Here is an 8,943-nt window from a genome sequence, read left to right as displayed (position 1 = left end):
ATTGCTGTGTCCTTTATGATCATTATAACAGCGAGTGGTAGATCCAAACTGTAAAATACACACACTCACACACAAAAGAAAAATAAGGTTTGGTTCATCTGAATGCTCCAAGCCAGCACACTGACAGCAGACAGCAAACACTGACAGTCTATTTCAGTATGAGAAAACCAGTCATCAACAAATGATCCACATTGAATGATGGACAAGAGGGAGATTGCGATATTATGAAAATATTTCCATTCTCCTCCTGAAACTGCTCAATGCTCCAACTAATCATAGATTATACAAAGCACCTAATTCTATCCAAGAAATCCATGGGGGGAGGATTGTAGAGATATACAGAGCCATAAAAATGTCTTGATATTTGGCACTAAGCCGGAGTGGAGAGCATTTTTAATGTTTCTTTCGAGCATAAAATATGTTCATCTGCTGAATGAAGATTAAAAACCTCCAGAGTTGTTATCTTGGTTAGGAATTCAGGAAATATATCTAACGTTTTGTAAATCAAAGACATTACAAACTTTCAGGGTTTTGAAAAGAAATTGCTGCAAATGTTAAGCTAACTAGTTTACTACCTGCAGTAATAACCAAGCATTACTTTGAAGGTACTACAGCACATTCATTTGTCAGGTTATTGGTTACCGACCAGCCAAATCACCTGTTGGGGTCACAGCGACCTTGACCTTTGTCCAAAAATTCCCTCAAGCCATTCCTGAGATATCACATTCAAAAGAATAGGGCAAATGTCACTGTGACGTTTGACCACCCAAATCTAACCAGTTCGTCCTTGAGTCCAAGTGAACCTTTGTGCCAAATTTGAAGAAATTCCCTCAACGTGTTCCTAAGATATCGTCTTCGAAAGAAGGGAACAGACGGACCCGAAAACATAATGCCTTTGGTCACAGCTGTCGTCAGCGGAGAGACATAAAAACCTGCTCGTGATAGAACGTCCACTGTGTGTATTTCCTCTCTGTGTGGGAGAGGTCTTGAATGCTAGTACATTAGAGTGTAGGGTAACCGCAACGGCTCTGTCCTGCTGTTTACTGGATGTAGGTAAGTTAACACTCCTGCAACTTCAGCCAAACTCATTAGCCTATATGTGACAGTGTAAAGTTTGCATAACACCCCGGTACAGTAAGCAATCATCCTAAAAGCTTGCTCTGGTTTCCACTTCAAAAGTAAGTCTTACTGCTTGAAAATATAAAGCAAAAATCTTATATCTGTGCTGCAGCCAAACAGGGTTATAATAAAATGAAATCAGAATCAGATCTTGGATGTCTCCTCATCACACATATACTGACTAGCTCTTCAATGCAACACAAAAACCACACCTGTCTTCAATTCCTTCAACATGGATCATCAGCTGGTGAGGTTGGCGACTTTCAACTGGAAACATTACGCTCAACCCTCATGTATCAAGCCCATATTGAAGACCCTTTTTCAGGATTCTCATTTAAAAATGAGTCAGCTTGAAACATTAAAAAGTAAGCCAAGGGCATAATTGGCTGGCGAGCTACATGATGATAAAACCTGCTAGCGGCAGTTGTAATTTCAGTCAGCAAAACCTATGGTGCTTAGCTAGAGATGGGATGCCAGATTTTGTCCCATTATTTAAAAAAAATACAAAGAACTTCATTGGATTTCAAAATCTGGCTCCCTCATTATTGTAAACTGCGAGCTATGAACTACTATAAACTTTGAAGTATCAACACTAGACCTACTTCCTCCTTGCAGAGGCATCTTCAATGTAAATGCATCCACTTTTACACACATGAGCTCTTCACTAATCCAAGTTTCTCCCCGCAGTGTCAGACTAAGTGTTATTTCAGTTCAAGTCATGCCAAATGCTCCGTGTCTTTCAGGGATGTAGACGTGCGCTGAGGGAGATCCACAGGGATGTGTGCAGACATAAATCTGAGGGATCTGGCACGTGCTCTCTGCGGGTTGATGCCCAATTTTCAATACTGACAGAAGAACTTCAACTAGTATCCAACGCATTTAGCCAACAGTCTGCTCAGCCCATGCATGGTAAAATCTATCATCAGGCTTCAAGGACTCCTTAAGAGCGAGATAAAAAGGCAGTTTTCCCATATCTAGACCTCTCATGTTGTCTGAGTCACTGTTGTAGGGAAAAAAAACAGGGAGGGAAACTTTCTGGAAAGAAAGGGTCTGTTTTGGTATGGGATGACTAGTTTCTCAGATAGGTTATTCATGGCAGTGACATACTGCATGTAGAGTGTGAGCATGTGAAAACCTTGTCTCTGATAGATCGATAAGTCCCCTGGCATTTTGGTGGCTACAGGGACAAAGGCACCACAATGTCTGCAGTCCCCGAGTTCCCAAGGGCCCTACTAGCATGTGCGCCTGTGTGTCTGTGTGTGTATTTGACAGCGTGTGGATGTATGCGTGGGCATTGGCGCATCTCGAATCAGATGTCCACATCTGAAAAACTAGCTCCACCCGACCTGAGGTTATGAAAGCAAATGTGATCTCAAAAGATGTGCTTCATTCTGTTTTCAAGGCCAAAGAAAACGCAATAAAACACGGCTTCAAAAATATTTTACTTCGCAAACACACTATACTCCAATTCTCTTGTCACTACCACGAACTGAGTTATCCTGTAGACATTCTCATTTGTCACATCAAACTAATTTTGTGCCGTCAGCCATTTGTAAGCCCAGAATATAATAGAATGTTTCCTTTGACAGGTGATTCATGCCCTCTTCTGTAAGACCCAATCCTTGAAGATGGAAACCCTGGATTGTGCAGTGTCAGTTCTTTTCCCCGAGTCCCTTTGGCAACCAAATAGATCATGGTTAAAGAAACAAATCCATGTTCCTTTGACATGCACTGCAAATAAATTGTCAAAATACCAAGACATAAATGGGATGGATGTGACATTAGGGATCAAGTGAATGCAGTATAGGATGTAGGGGTCAAGGGTTAATCTCATAATGAATGACGCCTCAAAAGCTCTCTGGAACACATGAGCATAAACGTTATGGCACAGCAGCCCGCATGTGCTATTTTACATCTTAATCTGCTACCTCTTTAGGCCCAGTCCCACCAGGAAGTGGCACAACAAAATGAACCTTCACAACATAGGCAGCAGGGCGATTGACGTAGGGACTCACCAGACTGTAGCTGGTGAGCTAACGCTTAACACGCCAGCCAATGAGCTTGCTAACTGTTAGCAAGCTAGCTGACAGTTAGCAATCTTAGTAGCTCCATTGCCTCTCGAACAACACATTCACACAGTAGGTTCAAAAAATCACATTTGTATCTTCAGCTGCTGTCTAATAACTGTCTGCAAACCAAACCTTTACAGTGAAGTAGTTTATATGCCCGCATTAAATAAAAGTGGATGTTGCAACACAACAAAAATTTAATTTCCCTTAGAAGGATGAATAAAATATGCCTTCTTCCTCCTTGTAAGCTATGAGAGCTTCCTTCATTTTTGACTCTCTGTTCCCTCAGAGGTCAGCACTGTCAAGACGGCTTCCTGATGGCAAAGTCAAAAAAGTCACATGAATTCACTGTTTGCGGTGATTCCATTGAAATTACTTGACTCTTAAATGTTGCTCCCACTGCTGTGTCTTTAATCTGTAGTTCTCTGTTTTATTTTATTGGTTTCTGCTTTATTTCTTATTTTCTTCTACTGCCTTGCTTTCTCATGCACACTGCTTTACTCTCTATAAATGACTGTGGACACCACAGATGCTGCCCAGTGCACTTGTGTGCAGTATATACGGAGCAGCTCCTCTGAACAGACTGGCTGCAAAAAGCATACATCTGTTTGTGGTTTTCTATCATGAAAAATGCATTCTGGCTTTGGGTCGTCACACAGTAACTTAACTGCTTACAGTCAGCAGGTTGTGTTGTATTACTTCATTTCCAGTGTCAACCTCATATTTCAACTTTTATTCTTTTTCTTCTGCGGATAGTCAATGTCTTTTGGTTTAAATCTGAATAAAATGGCACATTGACACAGGGCATAGAGGATGCAGTACAATAATGCTGTTTAAAATGTACCAAAGCGCTGTCTCTTTCTTTCTCTCCAAATGGCTCAATTATCTGACAAAAATGACATAATTTGCTCCCAAATAATCAATTTGACTCTCGGCTAGCTCCATCATATTGTATTCTTAATGGTGAGCAATTACATTTGTTGATGGCTTTGTTAAGTATCACTTTTGCCACCTTTCTAAAGCCACCCCGTGTCTTATGTAATGCAGCAGCTTCTGTCTGGCTTAAATACAAAGACTAGCTTGTATGGTATTGTGCGCTCTACACTGCAGGAAATGACTTTTCACCATATTCATCAACCAGCACCCTCACCGTTCAGCAAGACCACTAAAATGGAAATCTTACATCAATCATGCACCTCTTTGTTATCACAAGTCACAAGACTGCTGGATAGACTGATGTGTGGGAGCAGTTTGACAAAATTCAGACTGTCACTTCTTGGATGGACATAATTTAGAAAATGTTTCTCCTTTAAAAAAAAACAAAAAACTCACAGGTTTTAAATCATTGAAAGGAAACACAAGCACAGGAAGGAAGGAATTTTTGTAGGGTCCTAACAAGAGTGGAAATTCCTCGTCCTGACCCGTCACAGCCAGACTTGTCAGGCCTTGTCACTACTCTCTTAATCCCTTTGACACCAGAACCGTCTCCCAGCATTCCCTGACATGCTCACAGTGGTTACTAAGTGAGAGACAAAGATACTTGTCAGTTGAGTAAACAGATGCCTAATAAGGAGCTGCAGATATTGATGGAGTGTGATACCGAGCGCAGAGGAAACTAACAAATTTGTCCAAGTAAGTGTGTGTGTGTGTGTGTGTGTGTGTGTGTGTGTGTGTGTGTGTGTGTGTGTGTGTGTGTGTGTGTGTGTGGTTTTGTGGCTTATGGTTTATATCCTGTGGCAAAGAAATATTCAAGAGTAAACCCTGACTCAACAGAGGAGTGCAGCATGTGAAGTGGAAGCTATGAATTGAATTTCAAACACTTCTCAGGCCAATAGTAAATACTTAGCATAGATAGCGTACTTCAATAGATCCATGATGTCTGCTGCGGCTGCCTTGTTGGGAAAATGGGGACACTGCCTGCTATCGACTTAATGTCACGGTGAATGAAAGCAACAGGTCATAAAATGACCATTTATTTAATATATGAATAGAAAGCTCGACCAGCTGAATGTTTCTTCCAAGGCCTCGTGTTTTTGAATGGGCTTTTTAAGGTCTGTATAGTGAGCTAAGAAAATAAGATTAAAGGTAACATGCATGGAAACTATGTTCAAACAAGTTCAAGTGCGAGGAAACAGAAAGTCATCTTTTTCAGACAATATGCCATCCCAAACATTTACAACTCCATATTCAGGTCATACCGGTGAGCAGAGGCGGTCCCTGCCCTCTGACGACAGTCTGTGCAGGCAGAGTTAATCCTGCTGGCTGAACTTTTATCACAAGCTTCTATAGTTATTCACCTTGACCTTAATGAGGTTACAAGAAGGCGCTGCGAGTGTGGAAAATGTTTCATTTTGCAGTGAATTCTTCTTAACTGGAGCAGTCACCCTGAGACAGTAACTCTTCCTTAATATTATAGAGAGCACACACTCCCCGATCACTCATGATGGCACAAACTGAAAAATGAGGCAGTGAGTGAGCACGTGTGTGTGAGTACCAGTTGTGGATGTGATAAACTCATTCACCTGTTACAGCAGTGAAGGATAATGCAGCTGGAGAAGAGTTATAGTCTTGTGATGGCGATGGGCAGGGCAGGGTAGAAAAGAGTGTAACTGTGTGTCTGCTCATGGCACTGAAATGAGGTTGTGACAATGACTGGACACTCCTGTTTTTGTTTTGGTTTATTTTTTGTGAAGATCACTAAATGAGCCTTTGTAATTGCTTGGTATCAGACTGCTCACACTGTGCGAACAACACAGATTACTCTTGAATGCAAGTGGATCGAAGTGCATTCAGTTTCTATTGCTGTTGTTGTGTTACCTGTCTGTACCAACACACATATCTGCTATACATGTATGTGTACTTGTATGTTTGCTTACAGAGTGTATGTATGTATTCACACTGTTTTCATGTTAGCTACATAATTAACCCATTTCCTCTAATTGAGCCTATTACATGTGTTTTCTCACTATCTTTTGAAAAGACTGGTTTAGACATGTTTTGTTATGTATTTGCTTTTTCCCCTTTCATCCCATCTTTTGTAGGCCAGCATATTGTTTTATTGTCATGTAAAAGCATTAGAGAGCAATGATAATGAATACATGCCAGCCAAAGGGGAAAAAAGACACTACATTCCCACTCAGTCTGTTTTCTGGTTTGTTGACAGTTCAGTGGCATGTGTTTTCCAAAGACAATTGGTTCAATATGCAAAATAATAATTTGCTCAAACAGAAGGTTTGAAGGCAAAATTTCAACCATTAACACTGAGGGCTCTATTTTCGACTCCGCCGCCGGCGCGGCGCAGGCGCAGCGCAAAGTCAGGTCCGCTGAGCCGATGGGGCGTGGCGGCGCAGACTTTGGTATTTTCGTGAGCTGCCACAGGCGCATCTCCTCCTCCTTCTCATTTCAGTCCCACCCAGCGGCGCAACTCGGAAAGAGGGAGGGGAGAAGGCGTGGAGTGGGTTTGGCACAGCCGAGTCAAATCTTCACCAATCACAGCAGCTCCTCGCCTCACCTTTAAGAACGCCGCTGGCGAGGCGCATGGCAAGTTTCCAGGAGATTGACGTCATTCATGTCTCCTGACATCCCTTTGTATTACTTTGCACAACCGTTTGTATATACTGTTTAATTTTTCTCAGTATATATATGTATATATTGTTTTATATTGTGTTCTATATTTTGTGGTATATTTTGTTTATATATTTATATTTTCAATATAAATATTTTGTTTTTATATTTGCTTTTTATATATATTGTTCTCTTTCTTTTCTAATTGTATTATTCTATTATTCTATTCTAATTCTATTCTTGTAAGGAGCACTGCAACAAAAACAATTTCCCCTCGTAGATAAATAAAGAATTTCTGATTCTAATTCTGATGTCTAAGTATGAGGTCCTAAGATGGTAAATCCTCGGCCTCCTCTTCATCCTCCTCAAAGCAATGATGTACTCCATCGTTACAGATAACGTTAAGCATTACAATGATAACATTTGTATTTGGAATGAAATGACGTGGGCAATAGCGGACAACATCATCACTTACGTTTTCCATGTGTCTGCCTCTCTCTGTCTCTCGAGTGCTCTGAGACAGATGCAGTATATATGCTCTGTAGGATGTCACGGCTGTTTCTGGTTGGCACAGCAACGTTAACCGATTCGTTCGCATCCCTGTTTCACCTGTGTACATTCGATCAGGGTGAGTGACCATTACGCGTGCCGAACGCGCTTGTATGTGCTGACTCAGACAGCTGCATTGAATCGTGGCTGTTGCTAATTATTGATCGCAGTGTGCGTTCGATGACTGACCGAGCACTGCTGAAAACGCCGTTAAAACCACGCTGCCGTCTTGTTGACGGTGTGATATATGGCGTCATCACGTTTTCAGTGGATAGCCGTTATTACCTAGCAGCCACACATCCAGAGGGGTGTCCCCCTGAAAGACTGTAGGGATGCTAGAATTCGCCGGATGAACGAGTCATGTGCCGACCCGGGGAAAGTGGCATATACGTTTGTCACCAGGTAATTTGAGTCACAGATCACCAGACATCCCTGTCTCACCTGTGTACATTCAGTCAGGTTGAGTGACCATTACGCGTGCCGAACGCGCTTTCGATGTGGTCAGATGAGATACGGATCAAAATATATAAATTTAGGTCTGACTGTATGTGCTGACTCAGATAGTTGCATTGAATCGCGGCTGTTGCTAATAATTGATCGCAGTGAAATGCCAGACACTGTGGAAACCTGCCTGTGAGGTATTGGTGACGTGAGCGCACAACTCCGCCGGTTTACAAAAATCCACTTGCGCCGCTGGCGCACAGAGTTGACCAGGTCTGAGGTGGCGAGCTTTTAGCGCACTTTTACGCTGCCGGCGCAGACCGAAATGGTCGAAAATTCCAATGCGCCGGCTCATTATGCCGACACCTCCCCCCTACTGCGCCGCAACGCCCATCCTGACGCACCTCTGTACGCCTTGATCTACCAAAATACCAAATGCGCCGTGCGCCTGCCTGCGCCACTCGAAAATACCACTGCGCCGGCGGCGCACCCTGCGCCGCGCCGGCGGCGGAGTCGAAAATAGAGCCCTGACTGTTCAGTTCAGTTAAGTTCATTTGAACTCAAAACAGCTTTTCCATCCCTATGTCCTCTGTTGTTTTAGGTCCTTGAGTCCACAGGATATGAGATGAATGTGCAGAAATTAGACACAGATGTATGCAATGCCTATATGCTCAAACGGTTTCGAGGGTTTAATACTTTTCAATGCACTTGGGGTTTCATTTCAACCCATTTTTGCATTTTCTTTTAATCACATTGTGCAGAAAGGACATGAAAAGAAAGCTACTTTGTTTTGTTATTACATTTTATTTCATAGAGATGTAAAAAAAACTTGGCCTTTCATGATCCCAGTCGTCTAATGTTTACTGAGTAGGGGAGGTAACACTTTGGTTAGTTTTCAATGGGTTTCTTTGCTGTTTTTGGAGGCTGTTATCTCTCAATCTGAGAATGTCATCTAGAACAAAGGAGCATTAACAATCCCTTTGCTTTAGAAGGAAGACAGAGGAGAATTTCCTGACAGGGACGAATGAAGTCATGAAGTCACTTGCTGTTCGAAGCTGTCTGTTTAAATTACCTTGTGTAAGGCTAAGAGGGGCAGTTAGACACCAATTACTGATTGATTTTTTTTTTTTTTTAATCTTCACGGCCTCCTATGCCAAATACATTTAACAACAATAATTCTACATCTAAATGCCTTCAGGCT

This window comes from Chaetodon trifascialis, chromosome 5 (genome assembly GCF_039877785.1).
Source record: "Chaetodon trifascialis isolate fChaTrf1 chromosome 5, fChaTrf1.hap1, whole genome shotgun sequence".
Classification (NCBI taxonomy): domain Eukaryota; kingdom Metazoa; phylum Chordata; class Actinopteri; order Chaetodontiformes; family Chaetodontidae; genus Chaetodon; species Chaetodon trifascialis.
Note: the sequence above shows the minus strand (reverse complement) of the source record.